Source organism: Hippopotamus amphibius, chromosome 1, assembly GCF_030028045.1.
Source record: "Hippopotamus amphibius kiboko isolate mHipAmp2 chromosome 1, mHipAmp2.hap2, whole genome shotgun sequence".
NCBI classification, from domain to species: Eukaryota; Metazoa; Chordata; class Mammalia; order Artiodactyla; family Hippopotamidae; genus Hippopotamus; species Hippopotamus amphibius.
The window spans coordinates 239872155-239895065 of NC_080186.1; the positions used below are offsets into that span (position 1 = coordinate 239872155).

The 22911-nt window shown below is 44.1% G+C and overlaps 1 protein-coding gene across 4 annotated transcripts in view; it reads right to left on the reverse strand.

Annotated features, from left to right (window-relative positions):
- The window catches only part of NIM1K (NIM1 serine/threonine protein kinase), a 58929-nt gene that overhangs the window by 30069 nt on the left and 5949 nt on the right, over positions 1-22911 (reverse strand). For 2 of the 4 annotated variants that reach the window (XM_057744030.1, XM_057744011.1), the window contains one exon: positions 11634-11757. The gene's annotated coding sequence lies outside the window, so the exon portion shown is untranslated. Of the gene's footprint in view, positions 1-7001; positions 7115-11633; positions 11758-19712; positions 19854-20911; positions 21089-22911 lie in introns of those variants that run through there. The other 2 variants (XM_057744020.1, XM_057744037.1) reach the window with 2 other exon arrangements.

The window sequence follows — 22911 nt, forward strand, 5'->3', positions numbered from 1 at the left end:
GCGCTGTGGTCGTGGAGGGGAACAGAGGTTCAGAACAAAAGCTCTTCCTTTCACCGCCATAAAAAATTCAAGTGGATTTGAAACCTTTCTTAAGATCCTCCCGTCCCTCATACGTGATCGCATCACACAGTGTAAGCCACACGTCTGAGGACTGTTGCCCAGCCCTGGAGGTGGGTGAGGGGCTGGTGGCAGGGGCAAGAGGGTGATTCCAGAGCACCCTCCCAGCGTCCGAGCGTCGCGTCAGCCCCTTCTTGCCTTTGTAAACCCTCACGCGCGTGAGCGGACTGGAAACCCACAGCCCGCACGGACCTGCTGAACCGGAAGAGTCCAGGTCCCCTTCCCTCTCACAAGCAGCTCAGAAAGTCCGACGTGACGGCTTCTGACAGGAGTGTTAGAAGACAGCCCATGAGAGGGCAGAGGGCACCAAGGCGTGGGTACTGACGTGGGGGTGGGGCTGGACCCAGGAGAGTCTGACGAACACGTTCATCTCCATGATCCCCCACCTAACACCTGCGATTAGCTCTCCTCTCTCAAGGGCCTGCTGCGTGCCGGGAACCAACGCTTAAGACCCTCGGACACTCCTCCAGCCAGGCCTAGGAGACCTGTCCCTCGCGGTCCCTGCTCACTTCCACAACCTTGCCCCCTCCTCTCTCAGTTTCCCCTGACCTGTGACGATGGCTCCTTTCCCATCTCCTTCCAGAAGCACGCTCTAACCACTCCTGACCACACCGCCACGACCCTGCGGCCCCTGAGAGCTGTACGCACAGCCTGGTTCTTGACGTCGCGTTTTTTCCATCTCGTCTGCGTGAATCAAACCTCTTCGCAGCTCTCCTGGAGAACAGGGCCCGTGGGCAGGGGTCATGTCCGTGCCCCTAGGTTCCCCGTCACCTAGGAGAAGTGCCGCTCACACTTGGCGTGGCGACTCACAGAGCGACTTTATCTCCACCTGGTTTCTCTGTAAGGGAAACTACTTCTACTTTGGGTAGTAATCTCTCATATTTACTCTAAAGTCGGAAAACCAAGCTCCTGATTTTCTCCTCTAGACTTGCTCCTCTTCATATTAGTGACTGGCAACACATCCTTCTAGCTGAAGCCGAAAACCTTAACTCCTTTTTTTATCTTATATCTCCTTTTTTTTTTGCTGTGCTGGGTGTTAGTTGCTGCACGCAGGCTTTTCTCTAGTTGTAGTGAGCAGGGGCTACTCTTTGTTGTGGTGCATGGGCTTCTCATTGTGGTGACGTCTCTTGTTGCAGAGCACGGGCTCTCGGGTATGTGGGCTTCCATAATTATGGCACTTGGGCTCAGTAGTTGTAGCACTCAGGCTCAGTAGTTGTGGTGCATGGGCTTAGTTGCTCCGTGGCACGCGGTATTTTCCCAGACCAGGGACTGAACCCGTGTCTCCTGCATTGGCAGGTGGGTTCCAAACCACCGCGCCACCAGGGACGTCCCTATCTCATATCTCACGTTCAATCTGTCAGCAGGTCTTATCGGCTCTATTTTCAGAATATATCCAGAACACAGTCCCCCTATCCCATTATTACCCAAACCACAGGCATCCCAGTATTACCGCTGAGTCCAAGCCACCATCGAGTTTTGACTGGATTATAGTTACCGTCTCTGCTGCTGACCTCAGAGCTTCTGTTTTACCTGCCACCAGGTAAGACAGAAACTCTGAGATCAGCTCAGATAGGGTCTGTTTCAAACAGAGTATCCAGGAAGAGCCTTCTAAAAGACATCAGATCGTGTCACTTCCCTACTCAAAACCCTTGGATGGCGTCCCTTCTCACTTGGAGTAAAAGCCAAGACCCTTAAAAGGGCCTTCAAGGCTCTGCCCGATGTGCACCCCTTCCTCTTTGATGTCATCTCTTCCAGTCTTTACCTCACTCACTCCATCCCGGCCACACTGGTCTCCTCACTCTTACCTGAGGGCATCAGGCCTGCCGCTCCCTTCTGCAAACTCCTACGGATCCTTTGAGGCTTATTCTAGGTGCTATTTCTTTCTGGAAGCGTGCGCACCACCCCCTCCCCCAAACCAGGTGGAGTTCTCTTCTGTACGTCCAGCTTTTTGGCTGGCACTGTGGTTTTCTCCATCTCTCTGTACTACTATGACTTCTGTGTTGGCTGTCTCTCTCATAAATCAGATTGTAAGCTCCTCTAGGGTAGTGATCATATTTGACTTTGGATTATACTCATAAGAACTACAGTAACTGAGACAATGTGTAAGGATAGACCAAAAGATCAAAATAGAGTCCAGGAGTTGATCCACATATATGGTCAATTGATTTTGCACCAAGGCAGCAAGCCAAATCAGTGGCAAAAGGGAGGTCTTTTTTTTTTTTTTTTTTTTTAGTGGAAGATGTACACATAACTTTTTTAATAAGTGAAAGAAAAGCAGATAAAAGGCAGTAAGGATGCAGAACACATTAACAACATAATTGACAGAGCCACTGTAAATGACATAGAGAACACTGCATCCAATAATGGAACACAGTCCAACAATGACAGAGAGCATATTTTTTTCAAAGGGCACATAGGATATATATCAAATTCATAATACGCTGGGCCATAAAAAAATAACTCGGAGTGTATTCTCTGACCACAGTGCAAAACAGCCAAAAATTAACTAAAATCATATAATTAGACACAGAGTAATGTTAACACGTACAGTGCAACCCTAAAATCAAGGTTAATATACAAAGAAACTACCAATATATCTTTTATTGTGAAGCCAATCCTCCTACCTATTCCATATAAATTATACCACATGTCCCAATTAATCTAGATTCAAAAAATAAGGGAGGTCTTTTTTTAATGAATTGTGCTGGATCTACTGGATGTCTGTGTAAATAAAAGTTGAACCTTGACCCTTATCCCACATCATACACAAAAATTCATCTGAGATAGATCACTGACTTAAACATAAAACCTAACACCATAAAGCTTCTAAGAGTATACATAGGAGAATATTTCCAGGACTTTGAAGTAGGGCAAGCTTTTTGGACTGGATACAAAAAGCACAAACCATAAAAGGGAAAAAGGTTTGATACGTTTGACTTCATCAGCATTTAAAATTTCTGGGTATCCGGCTTCCCTGGTGGTGCAGTGGTTAGGAATCTGCCTGCCAATGCAGGGGACACAGGTCCGAGCCCTGGCGCGGGAAGATCCCACAACTACTGAGCCTGCGCTCTAGAGCCAGTGAGCCACAACTCTGGAGCCCATGTGCCACAACGACTGAAGCCTGCATGCCTAGGGTCCGTGCTCTGCAACAAGAGAAGCTACTGCAATGAGAAACCCTCGTGCTGCAATAAAGAGTAGCCCCACTTGCCACAGCTAGAGAAAGCCTGTGCACAGAAATGAAGACACAACACAGCCAAAAATAAACAAATAAGTAATAAAATAAATCTTTAAAAAATAAAAATAAAACAAAACTTCTGGGCATCAAAAGATACTATTAAGGGACTTCCTTGGTGGTCCAGGGGTTGAGATTTCACCTTCCAATGCAGGGGGTGTGGGTTCAATCCCTGGTCAGGGAGCTAAGACCCCACATGCCTCCTGCCAAAAAACCAAAGCATAAAACAGAAGCAATACTGTAACAAATGTAATAAAGACTTTAAAAATGGTCCAGAGACTTCCCTGGTGGCGCAGCGGTTAAGAATCTGCCTGCCAATGCAGGGGACACGGGTTTGATCCCTGGTGCAGGAAGATCCCACATGCTGCGGAGCAACTAAGCCCACGTACCACAACTGCTGAGCCCACATGCTACAACTACCGAAGCCCACGTACCTAGAGCCCATGCTTCGCAACAAGAAGCCACTGCACTGAGAAGCCCAAGTACCGCAATGAAGAGTAGCCCCCGCTCACCACAATTGGAGAAAGCCCGTGCACAGCAAAGAAGACCCAATGCAGCCCCCCCAAAAGCATTTCACTAAAAAAAAAAAAAATAGAAATAAAATAAAATATCATCAAAAAATCTTTAAAAAATAAAAAAGATACCATTAAGAAAACCAACAGACAAATCACAGACTAGATTATACTAGTTTGGCCAAAAAGTGCCTTCGGTTTTTTAAGTAAAAATAAAAGACACACTTTTCATTTTCACCAAGAACTTTATTGAACAACATATTCACCCTTTTGTTCCACTATCTTCTGCCATTTTTCAGGCAACTTCGTAATTCCATCTTCCCAAAACTTTTCATCTTCTTGAGCAAAGAACTGTTCCAGGTGCCTTTTACAGTCTTCCAGGGAATTGAAATTTTTTCCATTAAGAGAATTTTGAAAAGACCTCAATAAGTGGAAATCCAAAGCTGCAATGTCTGGTGAATATGGAGGATGAGTCAGAACTTCCCAGCCAAGCTGTAACAGTTTTTGCCTGGTCATCAAAGAAACATGGTCTTGTCTTATCCCGATGGAAGATTATGTGTTTTCTGTTGACTAATTCTGGATGCTTTTCATCGAGTGCTGCTTTCAGTTGGTTTAAATGGGAGCCGTACTTGTTGGAATTAATCATTTGGTTTCCAGAAGGAGCTCATAATAGAGGACTCCCTTCCAGTCCCACCATATACACAACATCACATTCTTTGAATGAAGACCAGCCTTTGGTGTGGCTGGTGGTGGTTCATTGAGCTTGCCCCACAACCTCTTCCGTTCCACATTACTGTACAGAATCCACTTTTCATTGCCTGTCAAAATTTGTTTTAAAAATGGAACGTTTCCATTACGTTTAAGTAGAGAATCACACGCGGAAATACAGTCAAGAAGGTTTTTTTCACTTAACTTACCCGGAACGCAAACATCTACGCGACTCACATAACTAAACTGGTGCAGATGGTCTTCAGCGCTTGACTGGATATGCTGAGTATGTCGGTGTCTCCCGTGTGGTATAACATTGATTGTTCTCAGTTAATGTCTTGATTTGATCCCTATCAACTACCCAATCGTGGAGCATCGTCCGCGAGAAATCTCCAGCACGAAACTTCACAAACCACTTGTGACACATTTGAGCAGCCACAGCACCTTCTACATACACTGCACAATATTTTTGTGTGTGTTTCGGTTCTGTTTTTACTCTTCTTGAAATAATAAAGCATAATATGCCGAAAACATTGCTTTTTTTCTTCCATCTTCAATATTAAAATAGCTACACAGAAATTCACCAATTTTGTTGTCTTTTTTTTAAATGCACGCTGATATTACAGCTGTCACATACAATCTAACAAAATTATTTCAAATGAAGTTAAAGGCAACTAAGTGCTTTTAGAGCCATTTTATGGAAAAAAACTGAACAAAGCTTTGGGTCATCCCAATATATCCAGGACTCTAAACAGTATTTGGCAAATAATAAGAGCACAATTAAATATTTTTTGAGCAAATGTATAAAAGACCTGGCTCTTTTCTACCAAAATACATGGATATTCTAGCGGATACAGCTAGCTGAGGGGTCAATATCCTATTACCACTGAGGATATACTGCCGCACACTTCCCATCGTATGAGTGGGCAGTGTCAGTTAGAGGGGAAATCTGTTGCATTGGAGGAAGGAAAGTTATCAAGATTCACTAGGAGAAATGAAATGGCAGCAAATTTAGGAGAATGTGTACAGGTCACCAGGACCTGTAGAGAATCAGACAAAATAAGGCATGAGAAACAGTAGACACTCACATAAGGAAATGAGCTAAAAACACAGGGGAAATTTCACCAAATGGAGCAGAAGGCATATGCCTTATTCTTAGTCGCCTTGGTGATGCGAAGGATTTTGTGATGAGAAACACATGTGCTGTAATCTGCAAATAAAGGTGACGTTACAAGTGATCTACCTCAGATCTTAAGAGGATTTAAGAGTTCTACCACAGACAAAGAGTGAGGTCAGGAAGGGAAATTTTTTAGGTAAAAAGGGCAAAACTGATCCCGCACACTTGAGACCACTTCTGGCCACGGCATAGACCCAGGTGGACTGCACATGCTGGTTTGCCTAAGGCAGTCCAAGCAGTTCCTTTCTTTCATTCTCAAAAGTGTCATTGTTTGGATGATATATAATATGATCATTTTACTTAAATGTGTTATTTCTCCTCCTTACGTTGGGTGGTCAGTGAGGATAAGTAATCGTGTAGCGGCATCCACTGTGTTATTTGTCCTGCCTGTTGGCATCCCTCCCTGGAAGGCACCCCAGGCCACGTAAGAGTGAGTGCTCCGTATCCTGACAACCAGTGTAAGGCTGTCGACAACTGTATCACCTGGTGTTTACGTTGCTTCCCTGCTCCTTGCCGTAACCAGACGAGTTGGGTGGTAGAAGTCTTCAGTGGAATTATTTTGAATTAACATAGTTCTATTCCTCTTCTAAAACCACTCATTATATTTTAATCAATACTTTCTTTTAAATACATGGAAACTGTGACATGGAATGATCTGGTTAAATGACTTGTCTGGGGTCATTCAGGGTGAAAAATCTAGATGAGACTCTTATTTACAATACATTTATGTTCAGCTCACCACCACCACCACCATTCACCCATTTCACAAACATTAATTAAACCCCTGTGCCAAAACCCCTGTCTCCACAAGATGAGTTTACTAAGGATCCAATGACCTGGACGCTGGCTGTGCGTGCATGGCCTAAGACAGGCGATCTGCTGCTGAGGTAAGCACATCGGGTACCAATGTTCGGAGTTTGAAGTGCGTTCTACGCTTCCATTGAAAAAATGGACTGGAGGGGACCCTGCAGTTCTGCAGTAAGACAAATCTTAATTGTGCAAGTGAACGGTACTTTGAGGGTCCGAGCAATGCAAGTGGGCTGTGGAAGCCTGATGAGGCGCAGGGGAGCAGCAGGGAGGGGAGGGTTCTTGCATTCAGCAATGGAAGTAAACATCCAACCTTTCAACTCTATCTTTCTCATCTAAAGATTTTGTTAAGTTTTAAAAAAGAATCTTTCACAAAGCTGCTCTTTTACATGATAAAACCAACTAGGAACCGTCATTCATTAGCGTTCCGAATGGCTCACACATGTACCTTCGAAACGTCACCTTTGGTGCCTTTGAGTGCTGAGTCCATCCATCTGCCATAGCTTTGACGTCTCAGGCAGGAACGCATTCATGTCAACCTAATTTGAAGGAAAAGCAACGGCTGTTCTGCCCTCCGAATGATCCATCCAGGGAGCCCCTCTCTGCTCTGGTAGCCTCTGAGGTACAGCTGGTTTTTCAAAGGTAGAAAACAGCTCTTTGCCACAGGAATTACATAACAAAATGAAATAAACATATATAAGAAGAGAGAAGTTTCTTATTTGCTAAGGCTGTAATGTAAATAAATACATACGTACACAATTGGCTCTACTAAGACGCAGCCTCGGTAGCTAGGTAGTGTGGAACATGGAAGGTCTCAAATTTTATTGAAATGTACTGATAATCTCAACTAACTATTGTAGTTTTTGTTTAATAACTATTATCACTTCAATAATAATAGCTAGCACTTACATTTTTTTTTTTTTTATTTTTAGCACTTACAAATTGTAATACATGTGACGGGGTGGGCACTGTTCTAGGTTCTTTATGTGTATTAACCATTTAAATCCTTGCATGAATTCTCGGTTTTACAGCAAAGGGAGGTCAGGCGACTCCACTCATCCAGAATTTAAGCCCAGGCAGGAGGCTCCAGTCTCGGGAATCACCGTAACCACTACAGCAGGCTATATAGTTATTTCCAGAATGTTTTTACAATACAGTAATTTTTTATATCTAGGATTTAATATTTGGCATAAGGAAAGCTGAACACTTTGTTCTATGCGCCTCTAACCCAATACGGAGCAAGCTTTCAGTAAACGTTGTGGGTGAGTCAATGAATGCACAAAGGTAGATCACAGGTTTTCGCTCAGTTGCCTCCGTCAATCACAAATAGTCTTCTTCCTCTTCTCACTGTCCACCCTCCACCCTACCAACTTGGTTAATGATAAATTTGTTCTGTCTTCCCTCTGCTCAGTCCTAACTGACAGGCTTGAGCTTCTCAACCTTCAGCAATTCGATACCCTGCTTAGGACCGACAAAGGGAGCAGGCGGTCCAGACGGCCCAGTGGGGACACGGGGCACAAGAAGAGACCCCAGGAGAAGCACAGCTTAGAGCCACAGGTGCTGAGAAGAGGAAGAGATTGTGTCCATTTGGGGAACACAGGGACTTCTCTTTTTTTTTTAATATTTTATTTATTTTTTTAATTTATTTATTTGGCTGCGCCGGGTCTTAGTTGCAGCATACAGGATCAAGCTCCCTGACCAGGGATCAAACCAGGGACGCCTGCATTGGGAGTGCAGAGTCTTCACCACTGGACCACCAGGGAAGTCCCTTCACTCATTCATTCAGCATTTATTGAGCACCTGCTGTTGCCAACACCATGCTACATCTCAGATGCGTATGGCACTGAATGAGAAAGACACTCTCTTCCTTCTTCTCACTGTGGTTATTACCTCTCCCCCAGTACACACAACTCACAAAACCTTATTCTCTTAATCTTAATCTCTTTGTTACTCATCTCTACATCTTACTGAGACTCTCTCTCTCTGGCAGTTCATTTACTATCTGTATGGCGATCATCATTCATTCATTCATTCATATATTAAATGAGCATCTACTGTGTGACAAGCATTGTTCTAGGTGCAGGGATATGATAATGGAGCAAAGTAGAGAGCATTTCTTCACTCAAGCGTCTGCAGTAACCCCCAAGTCCATCTACACTTGCTATCCTTTCTTCTCTCAGCTTCTTTAAAAGACATTAAATCATATAAATTAATAATTATAACAATATGTTGTTTTATTTTTAACATATATAGATACAATCATTATAACAATAATAGTACACCAAAGGGGAGGAGGGAATGGAGCTATAAAGGAGTAAAGTTTCTTGATTTCACTAAAATTGAGTTAGTATAAATTTAAACTGGGTTCTGGGAGTTCCCTCATGGTCTTGAGGTTAGGATTTGTATTGAGAATCTCAAATAAAAAGATACATAACCCAATTAAAAATGGGAAAAGCATCTAAATAGACATTTCTCCAAAGAAGATGCAGAGACGGCCAGTGAGCACATGTAAAAATGCTCAACACCATGAGCCATCAGGAAGTACAAAACCATAGTGAGACACCACTTCACACCCACCAGGACGGCTAGAGTGAAAAAGACGGGGAGGAACAGGTGTGTGAGAGGGTGTGGAGGAGCTGGAAACGTCACACACTGCTGGTGGGAATGTAAAATGGGGCAGCACCTTGGAAGACAATCTGTCGGTTTTAAAAACAGTTGAATATAGTTATCTCATAACCTAGCAATTTCACTCCCAGGTATATACCTTAGAGAAATGAAAACATGTCCACACAAAAACTTATCTACAAATGCTCACAGCAGCTTAATTCATAACAGCTAAAAAAGTAGAGACAACCCAAATATCCATCAACTGATGACTGGACAAGTACAATGCGGTGTATCCATACAATGGAATATTATTCATCAATAAAAAGAAATGAAGGACTGGACTTCCCTGGGGGCACAGTGGTTTAGAACCCACCTGCCAATGCAGGGGACACGGGTCCAAGTCCTGGTCCGGAAAGATCTCACATGCTGCAGAGCAACTAAGCCTGTTCGCCACAACGACTGAGCCTGTGCTCTAGAGCCTGAGAGCCACAGCTACTGAGCCCATGGGCTGCAACTACTGAAGCCCACGTGCCTAGAGCCCGTGTCTGCAACAAGAGAAGCCACCGCACTGAGAAGCCCATGCGCAGCAAGGAAGAGCCAAAGCAGCCAATATATAAATAAATAAATAAATTTAAAAAAAGAAAAAGAAATGAAGTACTGACATGCTACAACAAGGTTAAACCTTGAAAACATTCTGCTAGTTGAAAGAAACAGTCACAAAGGACCATATATTATATGATTCCATTTATATGAAATGTTAAGAATAGGCAAATCTATAGCAACAGCAAGTAGATTCGTGGTTGGCTAGGGTTTAGAGGGAGGAGTTGAGAATACTGGCTAAGCAGAGCAACATTTCTTCTTAGGGTAATGAAGATATTCTAAAATTGATTGTGGGCTGCGAGAATATACTAAAAGTCATTGAATTGTATACTTTAAATGAGTCAATTGAATGGTGTTTGAATTACATCTCAATAAAGCTGTTCAAATACATTTGAAACAATTAAGGGAATTAAAAAGTTACACCAGAAAATATTTGCTTAATGCAAACTACCCAACCAGCTGCCTTCAAATCTTTTTCCTACTACTTTGACCATATTTTTTGATTAAATACAGCCTTCTGATTCCAGACCGTTCATGTTCCCTTTCTGCCATTCACATTTCTGCCCACATTTTGCACTTCAGCTCACACTTCTTCTTTTTTTTTGGCCGGCACCACACAGCACGTGGGACCTTAGTTCCCCGACCTGGGATTGAACCCATTCCCCCTGCAGTGGAAGTACAGAGTCTTAACCCCTGGACCACCAGGGAAGTCCCTCCAGCTTGCATTCTCAACAGCTATCTCTCCTTTCAGACTTTTATTTACATCTTGCTGTTCTTTGTCCACACTGTCCAAAATGGCTAGAACAAAGAATTACAGAATGTTAGATATGGAAGACGCCTCAGTGCTCCTCCCCGCCCACGCTTTTGCTTTAGGGCTTAGGAGACAAGGGCCCAGAGAGATTACATGACGTGTCCCTGGTTCCCAAAACCCTTAGCCTTTGGCCCACATCTTCCAAAAAGGCTTCTTTCATTAAGTGAACACTTCCTTATCTTTTTATTTATTTGTTTATTTATCTGGGCACCCTGGGTCTTAGCTGCAGCTCGCGGGCTCCTTCGTTTCCACATGCATGTGGGATCTAGTTCCCTGACCAGGGATGGGACCGCAGCAACCCCTGCCCCCCGCCCCCGCATCCGGAACGCGGAGTCTCATCTACTGTGCCACCAGGGACGTCCCCACTTCATTATCTTTATATCCAATCTCTGACACCATTCTTTATCTCACTACTGAACAGTATCAAATGCACTGATCTCAAGACATCATTCGGATTTAAACTCAAATTTTGCATCCCAGAGGGAAAAAAGCAGCCCTTTTATCTCCATGGCCACTATATCGGATGTCTTAGCTGCTGTAGCTTTTCCTTCTTCTGCTGTCATGAACAATTCAAAATTCATAGGAGGCTGGCCTTGAACCAGCCAGGAGCAAACACAGGGAAAACCCCCGCACTGCATTTCCATAAAGGACATTCCCTCAACTCACTTCACAGAAAACCATTCCTGAGGTCTTCAGTAAAGAGCAATTTAATCCACATAAAATACAGCATCTCCACATTTTAAAATGCTCTAGGGAAAGAAAATAGTCACAAAAGGTATTTACATGTCTTTATAGGTTGATACCCATAGGTATATCAGGATCGAAGATGAAGTTGCTTTTTTAAATCAAATAAATATTCAAGTTGATGAGAAACAGAAAATCTTCTAGGAAGGCAGGAAATTCATAAATCATGTAGGTACAAGAAGTCATTCTGGATTTTACATGGAGAGAAAATACATTAAAACCAAACTAGCCTTCCATATGAGGGGAGTAACATAGTGATTAATAATGTAAATCCATTAAAGAACAGGAGTCATGAAGTCAAAGCTCACGCAGGCCTACCTGTCTTGGAAAAGCAAAATCCACCGCTTTCTCAAAGCAGAGGAAGGGCCTCCTTGTGTCTGGCCGTGCCTTTGCTGCTCCAGGAACTCCTGGGCACAGGCTTCTGCACAGAGGACCTTGGAGACTGAGGAAGAGAAAGGCAAATGTAATTAGCGACGCTTTCTCCCCCAGAGCGGGAACCATTTGGGGCCGATTGAAGAAGAAGTGATTACACAGTGTTGGTGAGGCCGTTTAAGTGGTGCCCACCAGGGAGCCAGTTCTGAGAGTTACATACTGCTCCACGGTGCTTGCTAATTGACCCGGTATTTCTGGCTGAAAAAACTTCCCCAAGGAGGGGAGTGAAAGTAGATAACAAGGATTTCATCTCATGGGGCAGCCCGTGAGCAGAGCATGGGCTCTGGAGACCAGGTATTATCCAGATGTACAAAACTGCAAAGACCACAGGCGGAACATGGAAAGATGCTGACCTGTGCACCAAGAAGATTTCTGCTGTGGGTCTCAGCCCGCACTCCCCCTCCTCCCTGCCCTGTACCACGTTCGTTTGAATGTTATGAATTATTTATCACTGTAAAGATGAGGTGTGTGCACGGGAACAGCCGTGAGGTCCATGAAATGCGCACATCTCTGACAGCTTCATGATAATGCTCCCTAGTCATTTCCGTGGCTATCTATGCACATAGAAGGAAAGATCTACAAAGTGCAGGAAAAGTTCTGGGTAGTACCCAACGGTTGCCAGGGAGGAGGAAAATGAAATGGGGGGGGAGGTGGAAAATTCAGGAACCTCCTCCACATTGCACCCTGTGCACTTCTGTGTGTGCTTCTGCTGTTGCTGTTTGGACTATGCATGATCACAACAACAATTTTCTTGGCTTAAAGACGAAAAATATACATTTATCTCCACCGATTTCTGGGGAACGCGGCCTCTCTCTGATGACCGTATATAAAAGTAACTCATCTCTGACACAATAAACTGGCCCACCCACCCAGCATGGTCTAGTCCAGCATTCCGAAACTGAGATTTTCCAAAGTTGTGAGTTCAGCCGTAGGATGACTTGGAAAGAAATGAAATCTGGCACCTTGCGTCAAGGGGTTGAAATGATGGCATAGTTACCAGCTGACTGTAGAAGGCACCCCCAGGCAGAGGGGGTGCTTCCATACCGGAAACGAACACAACACACGGCACTGCGGAGCCATGTCGGACGGACACCAGGCCTGGGGGAACCGGAGAGGGAGGCAAAGCTCTCATGGAGCGTGTGAGCTGCTGTGCACGCTGCATTCGTTTTTGTTTGTTGCTCTCAAAGTTAGGGCTTTGGGAATCCCGAAGAAAACAGTGTAATGAACACTAGTCCCAGGCTTATGGGGAGAGTTCTCGTCCCAACTGCGTTCTAGATACTTCAGAATATTCAGGAACAATCCCAGAGCTCTATTCAGCTGCTGCCTGGGGCCTTGTTCCCAGACAGCTCTGGGGGCTGGCAGGGGGTCAGTGACGTGTGACGTGGGGATAAAGCTATGTCTCCATCAGGCTGCAGCTTCTCCTTCTGTCGCTGAGCCACAGTCCTAGAGTGAGTACGGGGACTAGGTTACCTTTGCACAGACGAGCCGCTAACAAGAGGACAAGAGACGGGAGAAAGGGACGGGGCCTCCAGCTGAACCCTCCTACCTGAGTCACGTTTGTGTCAGGAGCCTCACGACAGAGCTGTGCTGAAATGGTGGTTATGTCAGAGGCGGAATCTGGTCCTGAGGGTTTTAAAACGTCTGTGAGGGATGTACTGGGGGCCCTTGGATGAGGGCATTTTAAAACACCCATTGGAGCCTGGACAAGTGCAAAGGATGGAGGAACTCTGCAGAGGGAACAGACGTTGGAGGTGTGCCTGCCTGAGAGGGGCCTCTGCCAGATGTCAGGAATGAGAAGTAGAAATCCGAAGGCAGTGCATGACCGGCACCGTGCCAGCCACGTCAGCAACCTCAGCGCCATCCCTGGCTTCTCTGTCCCCCTCACCCAGTCACTCAGTCCTGTTGACCCTCCCACTTTAAACCACCCCAGTCCTTTCTCCCATCACCCTGATCACCGCCTCTACTGGGCAGGGCTGGATGCTACAATACAAAGAGATGCACACGCTTTAGGGCACCAGCAGACCAGGGCACCAAAGAGAGAAGGCAATAGAAGTCACAATGTTTGGATGTTTGATATAATTTTTTCAATGCATCTAAACAATCATCATAAGAAAAATCAGAACTTGGGTTTTATTCCTCTTATTTTATGGTTAGCTTTGCTTACATTTCAAATTGCATGTGGGGGGTGATGAGGGTGATGGCCTTTAAAGGTCTTAATTCCCCCCGATACCTGGTAACAGCCTTCTAGCAGGCTTTTCTACTTCCTACCTTGTCCGGTTCAACTTTATTCTCCAGGAAACCACCTGTGGGATCTTTCTAAAATGTAGATATTACTTTCCCACTTAAAATTCTTCATTAAAATGACTACAGGATAAAATTCAATTTTCATTGCGTGCTCTAGAAGACTCTTCAAGACCTGGCTCTTGATTTTATTTCTAGCCTCATTTCTCATCTCCCCTGTTCCCACTCATTTGCCCCCTCCATGTACCCTGATGGGGTTCAGGACATGCTACCCCAAAACACGGCACCATAGTATTTTAAGCAGGAGGATCACTCTGCCTTTCTTCTCTCCTTGCCCGTCTTCCCTGAAGCATGTCATACGAGCCTCAGGTGAGATAGGCTCTCCCTACACCTGGAGGAAAGGAGCAGCCTAATCCCCGAAGACAAAGGGACAGAGAGAAGAATCCTCACAAAGCAGCCTTGCTAAGTTTCCCCCATTGACTGCACTCAATTCTTACTCCTTTACCGTCGTATTCCTCCACGACTGTCCACTCTTCATCAAACCCAGCACAGAACACTCAGGCCTGTTTCTTTGGGTCTTCATTTCCTGATGAAGGCTCCCAGGTCATGTAAGATGTATATTAAATACATTTGTATCCTTTTCTCCTGTTAATCTGCTTTTGTCAGTTTAATTTCCAGACCCAGCCAAACTTTTCCTCCCTTACAACCCTGGATTTGAGACATGACAGAACACCGGAGATCCCATAAATATCCCAGAATGCTTCATGCTTCTCTGCCTTTGTACATGACACACGTGTACATGGACTGTTTCCACGCCCCATTCACCATCAAGCCTCCAAACTCTACCCCTCCGTGAAGTCCTCCTCGACTCCTGCACAGCCACGGTGCTCTCAGAGTATTCCGTGCGTCCCTGTGTGTGTGTCTGTCTCTCTGCGGCGGCAATGTTTGGGCGCACAACTCGGTCCACCTGTTTAGACAACGAAGGAACTGAGAGCAGAGATGTTCTACCCTATTTCTATCTCTGAAGAGTGCCCGGCACATCACAGGTACTCAATGCACGTTTCTGGAGTAGATGAATGGAGAAGTGAATTAAAACAGGTTTATTCTGTTGGTAAGCAGAAAAATTATTTTAAATTCTTATTTTATGAGAGATTACTTTCATTCCTTTTCTTATTTCAATCACCTAAAGGTTGAAATTCTACGTAGTCAAATCTAGACTAAATTCCGTTCTCTTTCTTCTCCTTTCCTCTCTTCCCTTCCCCTCCCTTCTCTTCTCCTGATACTCCAAGCAAGAATTAGCTCCTCCTCTGGTGTGCCCCCATGAACTCCAACATTCTCCCTCAACATCTTCAAATCCTGTCTGGTGTTTGAGTTACTTGGGTACATATTTGTCCTCCCAACCGGAACATAGGTTTATGTGGGGCAGGTCCTCAATCTTATTTATTTCAGGATTCTGGCACCCAGCACCCAGGAGGAGTCCCTAAATGCTGGCTGAATTGACCTGAATCGTACAGATACCCAGAAGATACAGAAATAGATATTTCTCTCATAGACATCCTTCTCTGGCTGAAAAAACAAAAAACCCACCACAAACAACTCTTGTATGATGAAGAAAAGGCAAAACCCTAAAAAAGACAACCAAACAAAAAACCAAAACTCTTTCAAGTGCCGTCTTCTAAAACAAGGGCAGGTTTGTTACGAGTGCCCCTAACCCGAGCACCTCTGGCTGGAAAATTTCTGAAACCTTGTGGGTTTGACAAGATGCCCCACTGCTTTTGTACAGCATTCTACGGTTCCCAGTGAAGCACATCTCCAATGTGGGCAGACATTCCTAAGAAGGCTATTTAAGTTGGAAGCATCCAATGTTTACAGACCAACACTCGCTCCAGCCCACAGACAATAAAAACAACCCGATGATGGCTTCCCTTTGGGAGGCGACCGAGGTTAAGATGATCACAGTACAAGCAGAGAAAGCTCCGTTCCCGCTGTTTTTATTTGAAGGCTGTGATAGGTAGTAGCCTCCAGCAGACTCTGCTGCATTTTAAAGCATGAGAAATAATCCCTGCTCTATTTTCAAGACCTTCTCTGCACTCCTCAGCTCCTCCAAAACGTTTTTGCAAACATACACACCCATGCACTTGCCTCTGCCCTTCTCCCTACTCCTTGCCTTCTTTGTGTTTACACTTCCCCAGGGGAGCCAAAACCAACACTAATTAGCAGTGAATTAAATCCCACCATGAGGACACCAGAGGGTCAGTGTTTACCCAGGATTCCAAGGCACCCCTCCTCCCTTGTCCCAGGCTCAAAGACTCACAGTTAAATATGCAGTCCTGAAGGGAATTCTGAGATCTGAATCTATTATGCAATTTATTCCTGAAGTTTTACCTTCCCCATCATAAAATATCCTCTCGTGCCGGGTAGCCTGACATACCCAGCTCGCCCTGACTGGAGCACACGTGCTCCTTGTCTCACTCAGCCTTCAAGATCCTGCTGAAGTCTCACCTTCTTGGTGTTAGACCACAAAGAGTTAGCTGTTCCACACTCATTACTCCCACCAAAATTCACTTCTTGATATTCTCAGATCTTATCCTCGTATTCTGTCTTGCTGTCTCGTATCTGATGACCTATCGGCACATATTCTAATTATGTTTGGCCTTTCTAGACTGATCTCTGCTGCCTGTTTACCTTGTACCCTCAATATTCCCCAGCATCTAGGCCCAAGATATGGTAGGCACCATATAAATATTTGTTTTAAAAAAAGAATTAGGGACTTCCTAGGTTGTGCAGTGGTTAAGAATCTGCCTGTCAATGCAGGGGACACGGGTTTGATCCCTGGTCCGGGAAGATTCCACATGCTGTGGAGCAACTAAGCCCCTGCGCCACAACTACTGAGCCTGCGTTCTAGGGCCGCGAGCCACAATTACTGAGCCCATGTGCCACAACTACTGAAGCCCACGCGCCTAGAGCCCATGCTCTGCAGCAAGAGAAGCCACCGCAATGAGAAGCCCGCGTACCTCAACGAAGAGTAGGCCCCACTCTAGAGAAAGCCCCCACGCAGCAATGAAGACCCGACGCAGCCAAAAATTAAAAAAAAAAACAATAAAACATAATATGTGACAGGTGATATAATATAAACCTATAAACCACAAACTAATAGCACCTTTGGCAGGATGTTTGAAAGCAGCCCTACTTTTACTTGGTATTAGCATAGTCTTACTAGCATTTTCTTCAATATGACAGAGAAAGTATACTAAAACTTGCTTTAATTAAGCATTTACTATACACCAGACACTGTGCTTCTTATATTATTGATTAGTCATTATGATAAACCCTGTAAGACAGATACTAAAATTCCCATTGCACTGATGAAATAACTAAGGCTTACAGAGGCTGAGGACCTTGTCCAAACTCAGAGAGTAAGCGAGTGCCAGGGCCAGCCCAGACGCTAGGCCCTCCGGACTCTGCTGGCTGCCTCCTCGTGGGCTGCACCACAGTGGAACGTGACGCCTGAAGGAACAGGCCGTGGCCCTGAGGTCCAAGCTTGGGCATGAGTCAGAGACAGCTGCAAGGCCAGGCGGGAGAATCAGGAAGGAAGAGTCTTTAAAGTGCTTTGCTTTTTAATAAACCACTGGGCCTGCTGAGTATCAGTGACCGCACATACACAAACGAAAGTATCCTTTATTCTCAGCTACCTACTAGGCTTGTCTTCCACACGCCTCGATGGAAGTTATAAACAAACAAGAACACACAGCAGTACTTGCCACATGTGTACACCAGGGAAGAAACGAGCTACGCTTCAAGCTAAATCACAGCTCAGGCCGTCTTGGAAGAGAATACCTGTGGAAAGTTTAGCAGGCTGTACAAAAAAGTGAAATTATAAGCCAATTTCACTCCGTAACATAGATACAATAGTACTAAATCAAATCAGAATGTGCATCTATAATAGTATGACCAAGTAAAACTTCTCCCAAAAATGTAAACATGGCTTAACAATAGAAGATGTGTAATTTAATTTAACACATGACTCGATTAAAGGAGAAAAAGAAAAGAACATCTCAGCAGGTGTAGAAAAAGCATTTGATAAAACTGTACACTCATTACTAACAAAAATGTTAGCAAACTAGGTATGAGGGGAACTCGCTCAACCAAGTTAAGGCTATCTACCAAAAACCTATAGCAAACATGTCTTTAAATGGTGAAATATTAGAAGCTTTCTCTACAAAATCAGGAAGAAGACAGGCTGCCTGCTAACACTGCTTCTATTCAATATTCACTGGAACCTCTGGCCAGTGAAAGAAGACAAGAACTAAATATTGAAAAGAAACAAAACTTCTGATTTGCAGACAAAGAATTTTAAACATTGAAAATCTTAGAGACTTTACTCATAAACTATTAAAACTAACAGGTTAGTTTAACAATGTTGCTGAAGACAGGATTAGTGCAAATTCAGTAACATTTGTATTCACCAATAATAATCTGGTAATAATAAGAAAATATAATAATAATGAAACATATTCCATTCACGAGTAGCAATGAAATTCATAAGATACCTAAGAATAAATCCAACAAAGGAGTTGAGAGACAACCATAATCCCAAAAGAAACTTGTACCATAATGTTTATTGCAGCACTATTTACAATAGCCAGGACATGGAAGCAACCGAAATGCCCATCAACAAATGAATGGATACAGAAGATGTGGCATATATATACAATGGAATATTACTCAGCTATAAAAAGGGATGAGATGGAGCTATATGTAATGAGGTGGATAGAACTACAATCTGTCATACAGAGTGAAGTAAGTCAGAAAGAGAAGGACAAATATTGTATGCTAACTCACATATACGGAATCTAAAAATGGTACTGATGAACTCAGTGACAAGAACAAGGAAGCAGATACAGAGAATGGACTGGAGAACTCGAGGTATGGGAGGGGGCGGGGGGTGAAGGGGAAACTGAGACGAAGCGAGAGAGTAGCACAGACATATATATACTACCAACTGTAAAATAGTCAGTGGGAAGTTGTTGTATAACAAAGGGAGTCCAACTCGAGGATGGAAGATGCCTTAGAGGACTGGGGCAGGGAGGGTGGGGGGGACTCGAGGAGGGGGGGAGTCAAGGAAGGGAGGGAGTACGGGGATATGTGTATAAAAACAGATGATTGAACCTGGTGTACCCCCAAAAAATAATAATAAAAAAAATAATAAAAAAAATCATGAAAATTATGAAAGTTTATTGGAAAACATAAAAGAAGAACTAATACATGGAAAAAAATACCATGTTTAATAAGAGAATATGCAATATCATAGATGTAAACTCTTCCCCAAATGAATCTGCCAACTTAGTGAATTTCAATCGAAATCTCAATCACTTTTTGTTTTTATGTATGCATATGCTTAAAACGGCATATTTAGTTGTGTATTCCAGAGCACATACACATGAACAGACTTGTTTCAGTTTCATGCTGTAGACGGATACACCTGCTCTCATCTCCAAACCTAGTTTGCTAACATTTTTTCAGGACGGCAAACATCTTCACACTGTCTGAAAGAGGTATGAGCAAAACTGTTACACATGAGTCATTCAGAACAGCTACAGAAATACCTTTCCAAAAAGGCAAGACACTTTTGAGAGTAGAAGGGGGTGCTGTTAGTGATCACACCAGGACGACAGCTGTAAACCCGGGCTTCCCCTGACGTGCTGGGACACGTGGTCTCCCTACCAATCCGTGATAGCGTGGCAGGCACCAACAGGCTGGCTCACTCCGCATCTTTAGTAGCTCTCCCTTCCTTGGTTTCTTCTGCATCAGGGGCTGGAAAACCCAGTTTCTCTTCCTTCTCACAGCTTGGGTTGCGGAATACTCCTCCGATAACAAGATGAAATGCCCAGTTCAGCAAACCGTTTTTAAGTGCCTGCTTACTTTAAGCCACTTGTACGAGGTCGCCCCCAGGAGCTACGCAGATATGATTAAATCATCAGCTAGTGGAGCAGGTAGACACATGAACAGATAATTTAAACATAACGTTCAAAGCGCTGGGCTAGACACGCACCGGAAGGGCAGGCACCCAGAGAACACATGGGGCACGGTCAACGCTCAGGGAAAACTTCCTGAAGGGGATGAGGCCTGAAAGAATTTGCCCCCGTGATTAAGCAAGTGCTAAGGTAGGTCAGGGAAATAGAAAGTGAAAGGGTTTTTTGGTTTCTTTTTAATGTGTCATTGAACTTGAGGCCATGTAAAGGGTGGGAAAATCTGTCTCTCATTGTCACCTATAAGCACTAGTGCTGTTGATTATGTCCAACGGGTATTTGTCTAAACGAGAAGTTCAGAAAAGTTTAAAAGGCTTTTTTAAAAGCTTCATAATTAAATATGATCAGAGTGTATTTTATTAGCCAAAAACGGGAGTAGTAGTCTGCATTTGCATCTTAGTCTCACCAAATAATCTAGCATTGAACAAAAAGGTTTAAGTCACCAAATTTCAAGTCTCATTGAACATTCTAGCAATGAGACAAACAGCTTTAAACCAAGAAGCTACTTACTTAGTTAGCACTGCTATACACTAACCTTTAAAAAATGTTGCATCCTGTTTCCTATAGATATTAACCATGTCACTTGTTTTATTGTTTTGGTAAATCTTTTTTACTATTCGTGGCAGACAGTAGTCACTAAACCACACAGACTCGTTCTCACGTGGATGTGATGTGCTATACAGAGAAGGAGACTCTTAAGAAGCCAGAGTTTAGGCAAGACGGGGCGTTCCTCCTCACCTTCTACATCACCCTCTATGTATCTCCACCCAAAGCCCACCACCCAGCCCTCAATCCTCTGAAGAACGTCTCTGCTTCCTGAGAAGACAGTAATTCTCTAGCATGTGCAACATGACAGGACACAAACCCACTAACATAAATTTGTCTCTGTATTACATGGAGTGCTCTCGAGAGGCAGGAATCTTCACTGGGGCTGCTCAAGGCTTAATTCCAAAACTCTGAAAATGTTGCTAGGTCCGCTGCTTCTGGCTGCCCAGGTCCTGTGTGAGGGAAGCAGGCTGGTGAGTGTCATGTGTTGGTGAAAGGCTAAATCAAGTCGGACCTCCCAGCAAATCAAAGCAGCCTCAGCTTTCAGGATGTGTCTGCGCATCCTGAAGAAAAGAAGCCTTTTCATGGACTTCCCAGCCTCACTTAATCGTGAGGTTCCAAGGGAAAAATCGAAATATCAGATCCACATTCCATGTGGCTCTGCTGTGTGGGTAGGGAGACCCACACCTCCACGCTCGATGGTCCCACTGAGTCCCAGCCCACCACTTCCATTCTGCTTCTCACCCAGCGCTCCCCCTCCTCCTCCATCATCTTTTCACGTGAGTATCCCCTCATCCTGTTCTAATCCACACTTTTCAGGTGCCATCTCCAGAAGGCTTTCATTGTGTAGAGAAAGATAAGACCTGTCTTAATTGTAACAGTCTTCTCAAATTCATTACAGGAGGACCTCTCTCTACACCTGTTCCAAACCCAAAAGGTCCCGAAGGAAGAGCTGGCTTCCCAGTCAGTACTTATGAAGAACCTAATTTGTAAGGCTCTGTGTTAGGATCAGTACAGGAAGCAAATACAGAAGGATACTGAATAGTCAATGGTATGGAAAAAAGCTTACACTGTAGGGACTTCCCTGGTGATCCAGTGGTTAAGACTCTGTGCTCCCAATGCAGGCGCCTGGCTTCAATCCCTGGTCAGGGAACTATATCCCGCATGCAGCAACTAAGTGCCCGCATGCCTGCGTGCTGCAACTAAGGCCCGGCGCAGCCAAATAAATAAATATTTTTTTTTAAAAACTGTATGTACAATATTCCTTTATTTATTTATTTTTTTGCTTTATTTTTAACTACCAAAAACCAACCCTCTGAAATGTTAACCATGGACATCTCTTTAGTTGCGATTATAGATGGTAGAAGAGATAGAATTATAGATAATTATTTCTTTCATTTTAACATTTATTTCTGTACTTCTGACAATAATACTAGCGACATTATTTACTGTATGCCAGGCACTGTTCTAGGAGCTTTACATGAATCAACTCATTTAACTCTCACCACTACCCTAGAAGGGCCATTATCACAGGCCCCACAACTGAGGCACAAAGAGGCCAACTAAGGTGCCCAAGGTCACACAGCAGATGAGTCACAGAGCCAGGATTCAAATCCAGCAAGCTGTTCCAGAATTAGACTTAAGCCTTGCTTCCTGATACCTCTGGAATATGTAGTGTTATAGAATACATACTTAATAATATGTCTCATAGTAAAGAACTATAGTATTTCTTTATACTAAAGAAAAGAAGATTAAGAAATGAACAAGAAATACAAGGGTGAGTCAAAAATTACCCGCACTCCAGTTATATTAAAACTTGTTGGCTGCAGTCTTACCAGCACTTTCCGTTCAACGCTACTGTCTCCTCAGTCACTGCTGTGCAGATGTGAACGTGTTACATCAGTTCATTTGTAGCTGTGGTGCAAGCAAAAATGGATGCCCCGGACTTCCTAGGTGGTGCAGTGGTAAAGAATCTGCCTGCCAATGCAGGGGACACGGGTTCGAGCCCTGCCCTGGGAAGATTCCACATGCCACAGAGCAACTAAGCCTGTGCGCCACAACTATTGAGCCTGTGCTCTAGAGCCCATGAACCACAACTATTGAGTCCATGTGCCGCAACTACTGAAGCCCACGTGCCTAGAGCCTGTGCTCCGCAACAAGAGAAGCCACAGCAATGAGGAGCCCGCGCACCACAATGAAGAGTAGCCCCCGCTCGTAGCAACTAGAGAAAGCCTGTGTGCAGCAACGAAGACCCAACGCAGCCAGTAAATAAAATAAATAAATAAATAAATAAATTTATTAAAAAAAGGATCCCCCACTTGTGATACGCACGAAAGAAGAGCAGCGAG